The sequence below is a fragment of the Diabrotica virgifera genome, chromosome 4 (assembly GCF_917563875.1).
Source record: "Diabrotica virgifera virgifera chromosome 4, PGI_DIABVI_V3a".
Taxonomy (NCBI): domain Eukaryota; kingdom Metazoa; phylum Arthropoda; class Insecta; order Coleoptera; family Chrysomelidae; genus Diabrotica; species Diabrotica virgifera.
This window is the reverse complement of record NC_065446.1, coordinates 246617999-246637495: the sequence shown is the minus strand read 5'-3', so window position 1 is coordinate 246637495 and position 19497 is coordinate 246617999. Positions and strand designations below refer to the sequence as shown.

General features: G+C 31.9%; 1 protein-coding gene across 2 annotated transcripts in view; it reads right to left on the bottom strand.

The window, feature by feature from the left end:
• The window catches only part of LOC114334316 (nucleolar protein 4), a 621666-nt gene that overhangs the window by 331394 nt on the left and 270775 nt on the right, over positions 1–19497 (bottom strand). The window lies entirely within an intron of this gene.

Here is a 19497-nt window from a genome sequence, read left to right as displayed (position 1 = left end):
AAACCATAGTTACAACAACCAACGGCATTTCGAGATGGATTTTAGAGGGAAAGAATATTTTCCTTTGTGGAGAAAGGTCGTTTCGGGATCCAGAGAGATGGAGCTGCACCATTGGGGTTTAGAGGGTGCACCCACCGACCCGCCCGACCCCCAATCCCTCACGAGAGAGCGACGTCGGTCATATAACCCCTGTTATCCTCCCTTGGTCGATCTCCAGCATCCAACATGGGCGCTCGAAGAATTAGTTTCGAACCGATAAAGGTGCATATCAATCACTGTGCTATATGCCCGTCAGTCAAAGTGCAGTTATGTAAATTCTCGGAACTGATTGATTTCTGATAGAGGATTTGATAGTATGGATATTGATATAAATAGGAAAATATAATGGAATATTTACAGTTGAAAGAACTACATAAACCTACGAGGAAAACATAAATCTAAACGGATTTATACAGTATGTCTCAGTAAGTTGCAATTATGTAGATTATTTCATTCATAGGAGATTCTGACCAATAGAAAGCTACAGACATGCAAATTAAGGTGATAATTTTTGATAATCTCCCGTCGTTAAGCATATTACGTCAGATGCTCTTCGTTGCTACGAAAAAATACATTCAGTGACATTAATGACAAATGTTTTAAAAATTAAAAAAGTGATGACTTTCAACCGTCAAATACATATTTATAACAACTGTGTGTTTAATTTCACTAATTGGTACTTACATATATAAATTACAATAAATTTTGGATTTGAACAGTTTTATTCATGAAATAATCGCAACAAATTGCACTCGAACTCTAAAATTAATATAGAATTTTAGAGCTCTTGTGCAATTACTACTGATAACTTATTAAATATATACAAAATGTAGTAATATTAGAACCTCACGCCAGGAATTAACTTAAAAACAATTAGGAATACCAAAAATCTCAAAAAGTAATAAAATGTACGTTTTGCTTTTCTGAATATTTGTGATTCTTTGTTTTCTTGTTAGACAAGAATTGGTTATGCTACAGTTGTTCAAAATTTGCCTAAACTCGTGATTAGTTACTCGTTGAAGCCATTTTAACTACAGCTTTTTCAAAACGAAGCACTTTGGACCGATGAAACTTACAGATCATATAAACAATACATAGACAAAGTAACTTGTGAAGTGGTAATGTTAAATGTATATGTGATGCTAATTAGGGGGTGATTTTCGCGATTTTTTTACCAAAAAATAAAAGGGACCAACAGTATTTTGAGCGTAATTCACTTACTTTTAATATTACAAGTTTTTTTTTTTAAACAAAAATAAACCTTTTTTAAACACTTTAAAAAAGTTAAAATGAATTTTCCCCTAAAAGTGCTCAGTTTTTGGGTTATTTCACATTGAAATATTCGATTTGGAATTTGACGAAGAAGAGCCTACTCTTCATTAGCTGCAACTCTGCTTCTACTGGGTCTACAGACGTCATGTATTAACCATTTTTTTTTTAATTTTTTATGGGCTATATTTTTGCTAATAATATTATTTTTGATGAAATACTTAGTTTTTGAGTTATCTCTGAAAACCCGCCCAAAAGCATGTTTTATTTTGTTAAGCATGAACATATTCACTCGCAAATAACTCGAAAAATATTGACTTAGTGAAAATACTCTATAGAAGAAAAGTTGTTTAGAATTAGTCATTTTATCCAATTCCGGTCTTATTTTGAATGTATTTTTTTCATCTTCGAGAGGGGGTATTCCCCTCCATTTTTGTAAAATGCAGGGGTGTAGAATTGTAAACTTTTTCTTATATAATAATAGACAATTTCAACTACCTATTCCCAAATTTTCATCCTTCCTTTATTTTTTTTGGGCTCAGATTGTTCTTTGATCAGGCTATTTAAATTAACATTAGTTTAGTTTTTTAAGTGAGGAGTGTATTCAATTTTTTATTATCTTCAATTTTGGTAATAATAATTTTTTGTAAAAGCTTATAGTTTTTGAGTTATACGTGAAAAACAGCTTTGAAACATGAATTTTTTAAGAAAAAATAAAATCTTTGATCTGTAATAACTCAAAAAGTATTGATTTATGTTAATAACTTTATATAATTAATTTTGCTTTAATTTATCTCTCTGTCGATTTATCGTATTACTTTAAATAAAATAATTTTCACCCCCGGGAAGGGGCGGCATCCACCCCCAGGGTAAAAGCGCAAATTAGCACCATGTCACCTTCGTTCCATGAGTTATAATCTAACTACTCACCACTCACCAATTTTCATGAAAATCGATTGAGGTTCAACGAAATCGGAGGTGAAAACCTTCACAGTGACTGCACTATATTTCCTGAGGACCGTCTACTCTAGACAATTTATACAGGAGAATTATAACGAGAATATTTCAATTTTGTAAAACCCTATGAAACAACAGAAGCATATTTTTAAAGGACCCCATTTAACACATGTTATTACTTGTTCTACCTAGTACCGGACCCAAAATCCCAAATATCCTACATATATTATTATTAACTAACAGTTAAAGCAAACATCGTATCCCACAATAAGATTTTTTTTTTTTAATAAACGGGTTTCCCCATTTTCTCTGCCTCTGTTTTCCTGAGCCCCGTTGGCGGCGAAGTTGTACCGAATCATCCTTAACCCTGCGGACCTCTGGAATATCCGGCCTTCTACTCTCTACACAACCCAACCAGACCCACTCACTAGGGTCTACACCACTCGGTCCCTTGTGATCCCACGCAGAACCGGGTTTGCACGAGAAATTCTGGATTTTGAGTTACATGGAGTTTTTTAAATATAAATATAACAAAAAATTAGTAAAATCTAATGTTATAAAATCCTAATGCGACAAGTCACTCAGTCTGTCCGGTCCGGGTTCGATATGTAAACACTGAATGACGTTTAATATACGTCATTTTATTTTGTTATATGTTTTTTTATAACAGTTTCAGAATGACTGAATCGAATTAGCTAATTTCGATTTTCAAACATTTTTAGAAGTTCAAGGAAGGTTTAAAAGGTGAGAAAATGTGATGTAATTGTAAAGAAAATACTAAAAAAAAAACAAAGTTATTATTATACAGTGAGCACGTAAAGGTTGGAATAAATTCATTTTCTCGAGAATGGACGATTTTGCAAAAAATCCCAAAACAGGTCAATTTTATTTTAAAATTACGACTTACTGGCATATATATCATACTAGTGACGTCACCCATCTGGCCGTGATGGCGTCATCGATGATTTTTTTTAAATAAGAATAGGGGTCGTGTGATAGCTCATTTCAAAGGTAATTAAATTCTCTATTCAGTAATATAAACATTAACAAAATTATTTATACAGGGTGTCCAAATTTTTTTTTTAATTAAATTTATTTATAAATTACTTTTAATGGGAAATAAGCCACAATTTTACCAAAAAAATGATTTTATTTTTTATATCCCATTTAAAGTAATTTATAATAAAAATGCCACAAGAAAATAGCTTAAGAACAACATAAATTTATTTACATAAAAAGAAGAATGTGTGTAATTTATTTAATTCAAAATACATTTTACTGCTATCAGACAACAGGAAAAAATGTTTATTTGGCAAATAAATATTGTTTCTTGCTTAAATTCAATATGAAAGCCGCCACCCACCAGCCTCGTGACAGTTTGAACATTTAATTTAAGCGAAAAGCAATGATTATTTTTCAAATAAACATTTTTTTCAGTTTTCTGAGAGCAGTAAAATGTATTCTGAACTAAATAAATTACATAAATTCTTCTTTATATGTCAATAAATTTAATACAAAAATTTTTTTTGGACACCCTGTATAAATAATTATGCTAATGTTTATATTACTGAATAGAGAATTGAATTATCTTTCAAACGAGCTATCACACGATCCCTATTGTCATTTAAAAAATCATCGATGACGTCATCACGCCCAGATGGGTGATGTCACTAGTATGATATATATGCCAAAAAGTCGTAATTTGAAAATAAAAATTGACCTGTTTCGGGATTTTTTTCCAAAATCATCCATTCTCGAGAAAATGAATTTATTCCAACCTTTACGTGCTCACTGTATACACACAGTTATATTAGGTGAGCAGCACACCCCTAATTTGAGGCTTAGAAATCAAAAGAGCGATCATGATAGATGAATGGCAAATTTTGGTCATTATTTATATTCTCTAGGTCGCTGAATTCGAATAGGAAGTTTATTTTTATCTAGAAGTGGTGGAACAGGTTCAATAATCAAATTTTATGCAAAAACGCAAAAAATCAGTTTTGATGATTTGTCTACTTTAACTCACTGTATCTTTGGTCGCTGTAAATATATCCTTATAAAAAATTTCCTGTATATTTTTGAAGAATTTAGATAAGAATGAGATTTGTTCAAAATGTTTAAACAAATTAAAAGAGAAATGGTTAATTTTTAAACATTTTGTCGTTAGATTTCGTTAGTTTCATGTTTACTTAAACAAGTTGGGTGACCAACACAAATATAACAAATTTTTAGTGTTAAGTCTATGTAGGCGGGTGGTCTTTCTCGAAAAAGGTCCCAACCTTTACGTGCTCACTGTATACACACAGTTCTATTAGGTGAGCGGCACACCCCTAATTTGAGGCTTAGAAATCGAAAGAGCGACCATGATAGGTGAATGGCAAATTTTGGTCATTATTTATGTTCTCTAGGTCGCTGAATACGAATAGGAAGTTTATTTTTATCTAGAAGTGGTGGAACAGGTTCAAAAATCAAATTTTATGCAAAAACGCGAAAAATCAGTTTTTATGACTTGTCTATTTTAACCCACTGTATCTTTGGTCGCTGTAAATATATCCTTTTAAAAAATTTCCTGTATCTTTTGTGAAGAATTTAGATAACAATGAGATTTGTCCAAAAAAGTTGTTAATTTTTAAACATTTTGTCGTCAGATTTCGTTAGTTTCATGTTTACTTAAAAAATTTGGGTGACCAACTTTTTAGTTTATAATTTTAATTAACACAGCATAAAAACATAACTCATGAAGAAGTTTTCTGGAAAATTTTAAGTCAAAATATGCAATAGGAAAACAGTTATGTGACTTCAAAGACGAGTTGCACTCCCCCAAAAACACGCTTATTTCTCGAGATACTGACCACGGTATGGTGAATGGCTAATTGTGTTCTTACTTTATGTGTTTGATGGTGCTGAAAATGAAAATGAGGTTTATTTTGAATTTTACATGGGAGAACATTGTCAAAATCGCAATTTTATCCTAACAATAAAAAAAAATTAAATCACGTTTTTCTTAAAATTAAAAGTTGCAACATTTTTTTTTCTATACATCATTTTGTTCTTTGTACTCTATATTTTAACATACACTTAAAGCAAAATTTCAAATTTTGTCACTCAACTTTTGCGATTAAACTTTTGGAATTCAGAAATCTGCACCTTTTACTTTAAACAATTCATAACTTTTATTATAATAAGACGGAAAGATTGATGCAGATCCCATTGTCTTCATAAAGGTGAGAAATATGTACTATAAAAAACTATTAATATGGAACAGAGTTGTAGCCAGTTAAACGCAAAAAAACGTAATTTCATTTTTTTTTATTTTTAGGATAAAATTGCAATTTTGACAATGTTCCCCACGTAAAATTCAATATAAATCTAATTTTCGTTTTCAGCACCATCAAAAACATAAAGTATGACCAAAATTAGCCATTCATCACACCGTGGTCAAGATCTCGAGAAATAAGCGTTTTTGGGGTATGCCGCTCGTCTATAAAGGCACGTAACCTTTTTCCTATTGCATATTTTAACTTAAAATTTTTCAGAAAACTCTTTCATGAATTATATTTTATTGAAGTTTTGGTTAAAATTATAAAGTAAAAAGTTTATCACTCAACTTTTTTAAGTAAGCATGAAACTAACTAAATCTGACGACAAAATGTTTAAAAATTAACAACTCCTCTTTTAATTTGTTTAAACATCTTGGACAGATCTCATTGTTATCTAAATGCTTTAAAGATAACACGGTAAAATTTTCAAAAGAAAATATTTACAGCGACCAAAGATACAGCGAGGTAAATTTGAAAAATCATCAAAATTTATTTTTCGCATTGTTGCATACAATTTTGATTTTTGTACATGTTCCACCAATTCTAGAAAAAAATAAACTTCATACTCAGATTCAGCGTCCTCGAAAACGTAAAGAGTGATCAAAATTGGTCATTCACCTTAAAGTTTATTTTCGTGGTCGGTATAACGTAATTTGAGGGGTTGTTGCCGCTCGCCTATATTATACTGCTTTTTTACGTCACTAAAACTACGGCTAACTTCGGGTCTATTTACTTTTTTAGGTTGCCCGTTAAATCCATGCTTTTGGCACTTTGTTTGATCTAAATATGGTATTTAGAATTATTGTTTCATTTAATTTATATTATTAAAATGTATTACATTAATGTACAAACTTGAATTTTCAACTTTATCGCAGAGAAAATGTTGAACAATAGTTTTTATTATTGTAAGTAAACAATGTTTTAATGCTATTTTTAATTATAAACATATTTTCTGTATATTAATTTTCGATATTGTCAAAAATAGAGATATTCTTAAGTAAGAAGCACATTTTTTAGACACTTTTTACATAACTAATAAAATTTAATATCTGATGGAATATTGTAAAGATCTTATTTCTTAGACTTCTACAAATATTTCAAAATCAAAAGTAGCCAAATCAATCCAGTCCTTCTCGAGTTATAAAATAAAATAAATAATATAAAAAATGGTCAGAAAAAAATTGAGGGTAGCAGATAAAATTGGAGGGTGCCAGAAAAAATTGAGGGAATCAGACAAAAATGGAGGCAGTCTCCATAAAAAAATGTTTAGTAAATTAGTTGATTCTATAGAACACAGATTTATTTTTCAGTTCTTTGAAAATCTCTATTGATTGATTTTCATATTTTTTAATTAAACAAATATTTAAACATTTAAAAACCACTATTTTTGAATTTTACTGAAATGATTTGTCACGTTAAGACTGTTTTTAAACGTGAGTTTCTTGAGAAGGCCAAACTCAAAGGTAACTCAGTTCAAAAGTAGCAATAGCAATACATTATAAAGAAATCAATTAGTGTTTTAGTCAAGAAGAGGTTCTTCTATTTCTACATTTGCCGTCTTTCTTATAGAGGTTGTCAATCACCTTTCGTTCCATCGCATTACGACTTTATTTACAGTAGCTGTAAACAATGAGAATAGTCGTTTTTCCTTGCAATTATCTTAGATTTTTCAGTCATGATGTTCTTTTTCTACCAGGACTACGTTTACCTTAAATCTTTCCCTGAATAAGCAGATGCAAAAGTTCATATTTTTAAAGTGTCTCATAATTTGAACAAAGTATTCCAGCTATTAATGTCTCTTTATTAAACTGACCATTTGTGTTTGGTTCAGCCCTCTAAGGACCTCGTCATTTCTAACTCCGTTCAATCGACTCATCTTATTTTTAATAGTCCTCTTTATAACTACATCTCAAAGGCATATTCTCACTTAAAGTCCACGCTTCCACTCCATACAATAGAACCTCTGGCCTTCTACTCTCTACACAACCCAACCAGACTCACTCACTAGGGTCTACACCATTCAGTCCCTTGTGATCCCACGCAGAACCGGGTTTGCAGGAGAAGTTCTGGATTTTGAGTGGTATGGAGTTTTTTTAAACACAAAAATAACAAATATTTAGTTGTTGAGTCTATGTAGACGGGTGGTTTTTTTCGACAAAGGTCAATTTCAAACCCACAAGCTGAAACTTATGATCCATAGATTATGATGTCAATATGCTATGTACAAAAGTTTACTGAAAATTTTCTATGTCTACCTATTTATTTATAACTATTTTTAAACAAATTATTGCTGTTTTTGCAACAATACCGACATTTTTTAATAATATAAGTTATGTTAAGACGAAATTTAGAATGAAAGATGATAGAAAGAAAGCGATAATATAAAATTGCTCAATACAACGGTAAATAAACGAATGCCTTGGGTCAAATGAGGAGTGAACAAACTTATTTCCACAGCAAAAGATAGAGATATAATCTTTTGCTTTAACAGTTTTTACTCCGGCATCTGTATGATGAAGAAGAAGCTGCCATAAGAATAAATAATTTAAACACCAATAAAATAAAAATCAAAAGAGGCGTTAGACATGGCTGTGTCTGGTCGCCATCACTGTTTAATGCATACTCAGAAGAAATATTCAAAAAAGCATTAGAAGATGAAGTAGCAGGCATACAAATAAATGGCCTACCCATATGTGAAATTAGATACGCCGATGATACAATACTAATAGCAGAAGCTATTACAGATCTACAAAGAATTTTAGATATGGTTGTTGCAACAAGTGAAGAATTTGGTCTGTCACTAAATATAAAGAAAACGAAATTCATGGTTATATCAAAGAGAAATATTAGAAACATCAATTTACACGTAAATAATAAGACGATAGAACAAGTTCAGAATTATAAATATTTAGGGATGAACATTAGTGAAACAAACGATTATACGAAAGAAATCCGAATTAGAATAGAAAAGGCTAGAAGTGCATTCACTAAATATGAAACAAATATTATGTAGTAGAGACCTCAGCCTAAATCTTAGAAAGCGAGTACGAAAATGTTTTGTTCTTTTGTATGGTGTGGAGACATGGACTCTCAATAAACAATGCCTCAATAGATTGGAAGCATTTGAGATGTGGACGTATGGAAGAATGCTGAGAATCTCCTGGACAGACAGAATAACCAATGAGGAAGTAGTACTAAGGAGAATACAGAACAGCAAGGGATACTGGATTGGGTCATATAACACGTGGTGACAGATATGAACTCCTAAAATTAATTATGCAAAGAAAGATTCAAGGAAGGCGCAGCATAGGTAGGAGAAAAATGTCCTGGCTGAGAAATCTCAGAGAATGGTTTGGATGCAGCTCAACTGAACTCTTTCGGACTGTAGTGTCGAAAGTGAGAATAGCAATGATGATTGCCAACCTTTGTCGCGGAGATGGCACGTAAAGAAGAAGACTCCGGCATCCTGTGTGTTTGTTGCAAAATACACAGTAGGTATGCAGAAATAGGGCCCTGTAACCAGAACGAAGAAAACCGAAAAAAGGAAGAATTTCAAAGAAGTGAATGCTTATTTTAGCGCAATGAAGATGGACTAACATTATTGTGATATAGCAAGACATCAAGGAAGTCCTGATGTTGTGTAATTGTCATGATAATGTTTCATCTATAATGAAAACTACGAGAGATAATTCGAAATAAGTCGTTATATTTTAACATGAAAATTATAAAATATTTATACATTTTAATAAAACATCCTATATAGTAAGTAGTAAACAATAATATCAATTCTATCTCAACCTGTCATTATTTAATTTATTTGTTTGTCTACTTAGCGTTTATTTAGCGGTTTAATGTGCGATTTTTCTGCAAGCTCTCCATTCTCATCTAAGGTGAGATGATGAAAAGACTAAATTGGAAGCAACTAGACCAGTTGCTGTCTTGAGGGTGGAAAAATGGGTTGCAATGCATTATTGCACTTACAGTGTAAAAAATGCATCAAAAAGTGAATAAACATGTCAAAATCAGTATATTAAGGTAAGATTTTATTACTCGGGAGTTTTTGAGGTTGTTGAACATGAATATGCCATCAGAACCGATCTCCAGAGCACCTGGTGCTAAGGCACGTCATCTTCTGGAGTTTCGAGGGTTTTCGGCACTACATTGATGCAAATATACTGCTCGGGGATTTTTGGGGTCGCTGAATAAGAATACACTATCAGAATCGACCCCTGGAGCAACTGGTGCCCTGGACGTGCATAACAGTCACACAGCACACTAAATGCTCCAAGGGTGGTCGATTCTGATGTGATATTCATGTTTAGCAAACCTAAAAACCCCCGAGTAATCTGTTTGCACCAATTTAGTGCACAAAACGTCGGTTCTGATAGGGTATTCATATTCAGCGACCCCAAAAATCCGTAAGTAATCTATTTGCATCAACTCGAAACTCCAGAAGACGTGCCTTAGCACCAGGTGCTTCGGGATCGGTTTCATAGGCGTAACCAGGGGGGGGGTTTGGGAACCCCCCCATTGGGATGTACTTTGAGCTCTATACGCTTAACACCATACCCCTCGGAGACCTTCCAGTAGTTGTAACCCCCTCCCCTTAGGATTATCCTGGTTACGCCTATGATCGGTTTTGATGGTATATTTATGGTCAACAACCCCAAAACACTTGAGTACCAAAATCTTGCCCTTAGTATACTGATTTTGACATGTTTATTCACTCTTGGATGCATTTTTTGCACTGCATATGCAACTATGCATTTCCACCCATTTTCTATTGGAGACTTTTTTCCTCACGTCATCCCCAACACAATGCAAAAATTTGTAAGTCTATAGCTGCTATATTTAAAAATCGATTTATTTTTTCCTAAATGGTCTATAAAAATGCGAAAATCTTGTCTAAAAAAAAGTTTTCTCATAAAAGAGTGATCGATCAATTTACCACCGGCCGAAATAATAACATAGTAAAAATAATTTCTATTTAATAGAAATCATCAATAATACTTCATTATAATTTACGTACAAAATGATGATAAATAAAAAAAACTATATATGGAAAACAAAAAGTAAATAATAAATGAAAACAAAGAGAAAAACTGTTGATAACATTATCTGTGTATCAATGCATTTAAAAAAGATAAAAATTAATCACATTAATAAACTTTCAATAAAAATATCCGTAAACTAAGAAATCTGACCATCACTATGTATATTAAAATATTCACGACAGTCCTAATACATCAAAATAAATGATTCATAACTTTTTATAAGATATATGAGTAAGATATTTGTCAAGCCAAATTACCAGTACCTATTTATCACCTGATTATTTCAGTGTACTTTCGACTATTATCGGTGATCGGTCATTTCGGTAGTTTTAATAACGGTTTGTATCGGCAATTTTTGTAGTTTTTTTGTAGTGTTTTGTAGTTGTGATAATAACATTATGAATTATATATTTAATAAAAATTCTCTGATATTAAAATTGTTCTGAAGCTATTTTCTTGTGGCATTTCCCATAGAAAATACTTAACTGATATTAAAAGTTTAATCAAGTTAAAGAAATTCCCTAAATTAGAAAATATCTAATAAGGTAACGTGTTTTGTAGTCATTTAGTATATTTTTTTTATAGCAAAGTAGTTATAAATTTTTTTTATTGCTTAAACATTTAATAATATGCTTATTGCGTATTTGTGGCGATTGTCGGAGACGAAGATAGTAAATTATCGTAAAGCTAAACATATGTGCCATCCCTGTGTATGAAGTTACCATGGACAGTTGCTGTGTTCCGGTGTCGACAATAAGGCTCATTGGTAAGTAGGTACCTATTGAGCAATCAAGTTGTGTTACCTTCATCTATATCTACATTTTTATACATTTACTTTTCTAAATTACCTAGTTTTATGTTAAGCTTCTGAGGGGTAGGCGCAAAATCTTGGTCCAATGCTATTTAAATGCATTAATTTTTTTCGAATCCTGAGAAAAATTACTACCTTAAATAACTTTATGAAAAAATATAGGCAAAAGCTAATTAATTAATATACTGTGTTTAGCTATTTTCTTTGTGGCTTTCTAATAATATGTATTATCAAATGCATAGTTACTTTTTTGTTTTACTTGCTCTTATGTCTTCTTCTACATCATTCAGCCATCTTCTTCTAGGTCTTCCTCTTGACCTGGGCCATAGAGGTGTCTAGTTAATTACCCTTCTCAACATATCTGATTGTGAGCGTCTCTGTATATTATGTCCTAGCCGTTCTAAGCGAAGCGATTTTATGTACCTGACTATATTCTCTTTTTAATTCTTCTTCAATTTCGGCATGTGTTTTCATTCTCATTTCTTCCTCTCATGTTATATTGTGGCCCAGTATTTTTCTCATTATTTTTCTTTCAAATTTTAGACTATCTTCTTCTGTTTTGTTAATCGTCGTTGATTTCATCTCATATATAACAATTAACATGTCTTATGAAGGTCTTATATAGGTTCATCTTTGTTCTGTTACTTACGAGTCTTGCTTCTCAGTAGATTTTTATTTATTCCATATGTTTTTTGCTTTTCAGAATTCTTTACCCTGTTCTCTTTTTTCCGGTTTTCCATATTGTTACTTCCAAGTAGCTAAAGGTGGATACAGTTTCAAATTTATGGTTCTGTGTTACTAGATATTTCTGAGTTGTTGTGTCGTCCTCCCTATCTTCATGTATTTTGTTTTGTGCTAGTTTATATCTAGCCCTATTCTCTTCGCTTCCTTATTTAATTTTTCAACTGTTCTTATAAGTGTCATGTTCGTCATCGCTATGATGACTAGATCATCTGCATATGCTAGTAGTTGAAGTTCATCTGTAATAACGTTTTTGTTTTTAAAGTGTGTCCTCCTTATTATTACTTCCAATAACAAGTTAAATAGAGTCGGTGGGATAGACTGAATCTATGGATATTAGGTGCATTTATCTGTTGTATTCTCTCGAGTTTTGAATTATTTACTCTACTGTATGAATAGAATTAATTGTCGATCTTCCCGGTCTTAACCCATTCTGGTATCCACCTAATATTCGTTCAGCGCATAATTTAAGTGTTATGTTTGGTATAATTGCTAGAATTGTATATGCAGTGTTTAATAAAGCTATTGCGCTGAGCTAGCACAGCTTTAGCTTTAGCAATAGCACAGAGTTTGGATAAAGTATGGAACCAAGCAAATATATTTGAAACGAAAAGAACAATATGTATGAAACTTTGCAACAGTGACGCAAAAGGCATCTGATGCAATGTTTTTGTTACTACTTCACTTCCGGTTTCACCGGAAATACCCTTAGCTTATTTACTTTTAATGGGACACCCTGTCTGGAAGAAAAAACTATTAAAACAAGAAATAACCGTTGAACATGACCAAACCATCTTAACCTATGTTCTCTCATTTTGGCGTCAATTGGTGCCACACCTAGACTTCCCCTAATATACTCATTTCTAATTTTATCCTTCTTTGTCACTCCACTCATCCATCTAAGCATTCTCATTTCCGCCATATGCATTCGTTGTTCCTCTTTCTTTTTCACTGCCCAACATTCAGTTCCGTGCATCATAGCCGGTCTTATGGCTGTTTTATAGAATTGTCCCTTCAGTTTCATTGGAATTTTTCTGTCACACAACACACCACTAGCTTCTTTCCACTTCATCCATCCAGCCCTAATTCTACTGCATGCATCTCCATCTACCGATCCTAGGTAGGTACTTAAAACTATTGCTTTTCACAATCATTTCACCATCCAAAGATACCATTTTATTTGTAGTGACTCCATCTTTAAATGAACATTCCAAATACCCTGTTTTTGTCCTACAAAGTTTTAAACCTTTTTCCTCCAGAGGAAGTAAAGTATCTAGTAACAAAAATATGGCATCAGATGCCTTTTGCGTCACTGTACTTGCATGCAAAGTTTCATAAATATTGTTCTTTTCTTTTCAAAGATATTTGCTTGGTTCCATAATTTATCCCAACCCGCTATAGGTACTTTTATACCTCTGTTCCAATCGTATTGTAGTCTATTATGTGTCCATATTTATTGTATTAGCTGGTTTATTTCTTTATGTAATTCTCTTCCTTCGTATTTTAATAATTCCACTACTATTTCATTTTCTTCTGCTACTTTTCCGTTTCAGAGATTTTTAATTTCTCTTTGTACTTCTTCTTCTGTGGGAATTTATACTTCGTCGTTATCTGGTACTAGTGATCTTACTTCTTAATGCACTTCTTAAGGCCTCTTTGGAGAAAAATCCCGAAACAGGACGATTTTTATTATTAAATTATGATTTTTTGACATATATGCGACAATTATGACGTGCTCCATTTGGGCGTGATGACGTAATCGACATTTTTTAAACGGGAATAGGGGTCGAGTAGTAGCTCATTTGAAAGGTTATTCAATTCTCTATGCAGTAATATCAACAATAATATTAATATTTATACAGCGTGGTCAAAAAAATAATTTTTGAATTATATCTATTAATTGACGTTAAAAGAAGAATATATGTAATTTATTTAACTCAAAATACAATTTATTGCTGTCAGAAAATATAAAAAAAATTTATTTGATAAATAAGAATTGCTTTTCGCTTAAAATAAATGTCAAACAGCTACCGACCTGCCTCTTGGTAAGTTGAACATTTAATTTAAGCGAAAAGCAATATTTGTTCATCAAATAATTTTTTTTTTATTTTCTGACAGCAATAAAATGTATTTTGAGTTAAATAAATTTTATGCCTTCTTCTTTTTGCGTCAATTAATTTCATTCAAAAATTTTTTTTGACCACTTTGTATAAATAATTATGTTATTGTTTATATTATTAAATAAAGAATTAAATAACCTTTCGAATGAGCTACCACACGACCCCTATTCCCATTTAAAAAAATCATCGATTACGTCATCACGCCCAAATGGATGATCACTATTATGGCATATATGTCAAAATATTATAATTTACAAATGAAAATCGACCTGCCTCGGCATTTTTCTCCATTCTCGAAAATCTAGTGGCCTATTCTCGAAAAAATGAATTTATTCCATAATTTTAAACTTCTCTAAATTTATTAATGTTATTTAGTGTTTTTCTATCTTTAGTCTCAGTGTGGCGATCTTTCCGTCTATTGGATTGAACTTTATTATGTTGTTTGTGAGTTTTTTATTTATGTAAAACCCTACTCCATTCCTGCCTTGTTTGTTACCTGTATATAAATACATATTCTTCTTTGATGCCCATAGAGTGAAACTAATATTATTTTGTTTCTTTTGCAGTACAAATGGTAGAATGTGGCCGGTGAGTAAGGGAATGAGTTATGGGTGTTATATTACTAACATATTTTTTGTTCCTTTTACCTGAAAAATATTCCATATAAACACTACATATATTACATTAAGGTATGCACCAACTGGTACTTACCTGTACACGCAATATCAGCCGACAAAAAGGTATCTCAACTGTTTAATTACAGTATGCATCATTTGATGCTTACTCCCAAAAGATTCAGTTGCTGTAACCTTCGCGATTTTTTTGGGTTTTTTGCTTTGAAAATTCGTTTTTACCGATAAAAATCGAACGGGGTGCATGAACATGTAGAGCTCAGTTCATGACTGGCACCCTGTTTAAACCAAACGCTCTACATAAATATGTTTCGAAAGACTTATGTAGTTTTAAAACCCCGATGTGCCTAACGTACAATACATTTTACATAAATATGTTTTGACTTGTACATATTATGTACTAGGGTGGTGCGAAAAAAGTCAAGTTGATAATTCCGTGTCGGTATAGTGCGGAAAAGTTGCGACTGGTAATTACAAGAAAAATAAAAAAAGAATTATTCAAATCGGAATTATTCAACAGGCCTTAAAGATTATGAAAAAAATGAAATTTTACCTTTTTTCAAAAAACATTTATTTATCCTTCGTGTACGTTTTATTTATCGCTATAGTAAAATTTATTTACAGTTTGCGTGGTAGAGTAATAAAAAAATAGGTTTACGCATATAACGAATAACTTCCGATCCCGCAAGTCAATCAAAATCTATAAAAATTTGAAATTTTTGATGATTTTGATAAATTAAAAAACATTTAGTTATCTAATTTTTCTGTTACATTGTGAAGCTCTTCGCTTGTTTAAATATTGTATGACAATATTTAAATAACCCAGAACTCAAAACGAGGAGGTGGTTGCAATTCCAGCTCCACAGGCACCCCTTTCTCCAGCCAACCAATGTGTGTGTGTGTTTTTTACATTATTTACATATGTACAGTTCTTTTTCATCTGATTGTGTCCAGCTCTTAAACATCAACTTTGTATTGTGATTTCTTGGTAAAATCTGGCAGCATGGACCTTGATTTAAATGTTTTCCTGATGAATCCATCTGTTGATTGGGGCCCACATACATTAGCATTAGACGATGCTTCCGTGTGCAACTTTAGACACCGCTCGTCAGCTTGCATGTGGCAGGGATAGTTTTGTACATTCCAGTCTGGCATGTCTCCCGATGTAATGCAAGAAGTTATATCTTCATTTGAAACTCTTCAAAGAACTGGTGGAGAAGATAGTTTTGTAACATTGCAGTCTATTATTTCAGTGTAGTCGTGTGCTTGAAAATTTAAAGTAGGAGGGATGAAATTTCTAATACTTTTGCCCTTGGCTTTAGTCTGTCCGGCTTTTAACACTCTCCTTGGCCCCAGCTCTCTAATGTGTTTCCTTTCTCCCTACAACTTGAAATTTTGAAGCATAGGACTAAACTAAAATAATAGACTGGAATGTTGCAAAACTATCTTCTCCACCACTTTCTCGAAGAGTTTCAAATGAAGATATAACTCCTTGTAATAAATCAGGCGACATGTCAGACTGAAATGTACAAAACTATCCCTGCCCCAAGCCAGCTGATGAGCGGTGACTAAAGTTGACCACGGAAGCATCGTCTAATTCTAATATATGTGGGCCTCAATTAAGAGATGGATGCATCAGGACAACACTTAAATCAAGGTCCACGCTGCCAGATTTTACCAAGAAATCACAATGCAAAGTTGGTGTTTGAGAGCTGGATACAAACAGATGAAAAGGAAATGTACATACATATGTAAATAATGTAAAAAACACTCATTGGTTGGTTGGAGAGAAGGGTGCGTGTGGAGCTGGAATTGCAACCATCACCTCATTTTTGTGATCTGGGTTGTTTAAATATTGTCATACAATATCTAAACAAGCGAAGAGCTTCAGAATGTAAAAAAATGAGGATAACTAAATGTTTTTCAATTTTTCAAAATCATCAAAAATTTCAAATTCTTATAGATTTTGATTGACCTTGCGAGATCGAACAATATCCGTTAAATACGTAAAACAATTTTTTTTAGTACTCAACCATGCAAAGTGAAAATAAATTTTACTATAGCGAAAAATAAAACGTACTCGAAGGATGAATAAAAATTTTTGAAAAAAAGGTAAATTTTTTTTTCATAATCTTTAGGTCCGTTGCGGAATCGGAAGATAAAGTCCGATTTAAATAATTCTTTTTTGTTTTTCTTTTAATTACCAATCGCAACTTTTCCGCACTATAGCGATACGGAATTACCAACTTGACTTTTTTCGCACCACCCTAATATGTACGTATTCTTTTTCTTGATAATATTCTAAGTACCTAAGTACTTTCACCAACTTCATTACCGATGAGTTACTGAAGGTATTTAGGCTGTTACTAAGAGAAAGAATACGCGCATATTAACAAACTACACTTGTTTTTAATTGATTCTATGTTAGGCACATCGGACTTTATGACTTTTTAAACTAAAGATACCTAAATATGATTATAAGAATTAAGGGCGTAGGCGCAAAATGCTATGCTTGGTCCAATGCTATTTAAATGCATTTATTTTTTTCGATGTTGTTCTGAAGCTATTTCCTTGTGGCATTTTTATAATTACGTATTTTTTATGGGAAATAAGCCACAATTTTACTAAAAAATGAATTTATTAACGTTTCGAAGCCCAAATCGGGTTTCGTTGTCAAAATACAAAATACTATTAAAATAAAACAAACATGTTGTTGCTAAGTAAAAAAATTCTTCTAATAATTTATTTAATCTGACTCATTAATATTGGCAATTCAGACGTATATTATACATTTTAAAGTAGAAGACTTTAAAATGATATCGCCAATATAATAGATCTAGAATTGTTGGATACATTCCTGAATATTATAAACGATCAAGAAGAGACAATAAAATTTACAATGGAAAAGGAATACAATAACACTTTGCCTTTCCTCGATGTTTTAGTCTCAAAGAAGGATACTGGATATGAGACTCAAGTGTATAGAAAACCATCACACACCAACAGATATCTCAATTACAAATCAAATCACAACATCAACGTTAAAAAGGGAATCATTAAATCCTTATATGATAGAGCCAAAATTACTTGTTCTAACGAAAATTCATTTTTAGAAGAAAAACAATTGTTAACATCTGTTTTATTAAAAAATGATTATCCTTTATCGTTTATAAATAAGGAATTGACAAGATTAGATCGAATGGAACAGAACAACTTAGAACGGGATCCTACAACATTCACAAGAAATAATACGAGGAAAATAACAATACCATATATAAAAGGACTATCCGAGAAACTTAAAACGATAGGAAATAAATTCAACATTTCAACAACATTCAAAACAACAAACACATTGAGATCTATTCTATCTAAAACTAAACCTAACAATGAACAAGAAAGAACAAAGAATTGCATTTATAGAATACCTTGTGAATGCGAACAATTTTATTTAGGTGAAACATCAAGACCATTAAACGTTAGAATAAGTGAACATCAGTCTTATATTAAAAACAGAGAATTTGATAGATCTCAGATATGTCAACACGCATGGGATAATGAACATAGAGTTCAGTGGAGAGATTCAAGTATAGTCCTGAAAGAATCAGATAGTAAAAAGAGAAAAATCAAAGAAGCGGCTCTAATTATGCTAAATGAAACCAATTGTGTCGCAAATTCCTCGGTAGAATGCAGTAAGATGTGGTTACCCATACTGAAAGAGGAAGTCAATAGAAAGAAAATACCACGATTAGTAAGTCAATAACATATCGAGTTAGTACAAATTTTATATTTTAGTATTACTTATTGTATATCTATGTAATATTAATTTAAACATATTAAAGTCAGAATTTGGTATTAGTTTTTTTGAAGGTAGATTAAATGTAAGACCAAATACTTACGATGTCGGGATAGTATCACGAGGTTTTTTCCTGGTTTTCCCTCGTGATTTACTATGGAATCTCTAACGCGAGAATTTTACTGTCATCGTTGCATTTGGTTGTCTTTTTAAAGACAGATCACATGCTATGATTTTTTTTGCGACGGATATTCTTGAGTTGGGATTGATTTCATGTAATCGAATGAACTATCTTCTAGTAAAGTCGTCCCAGGAACGCAACTCATAAATATTGGCGATATCATTTTAAAGTCTTCTACTTTAAAATGTATAATATACGTCTGAATTGCCAATATAAATGAGTCAGATTAAATAAATTATTAGAAGAATTTTTTTGCTTAGCAACAACATGTTTGTTTTATTTTAATAGTATTTTGTATTTTGACAACGAAACCCGATTTGGGCTTCGAAACGTTAATAAATTCATTTTTTAGTAAAATTGTGGCTTATTTCCCATAAAAAATACGTAATTATTTTTTTCGAATCCTGAGAAAACTTTTTTTTTATTTAAACGCAGAATAAAAAATAGCGTTATTACCAAGGGCCGAAAGTCCCTGAAAACTTCTACAATGTTTATTTTAATCAGTTACAGGGGTAAAAAAAGAGAAAATTTAGTGAGATTTTTAATTTCAAACATTTCATTCAAAGAAACTTCTTGTTTA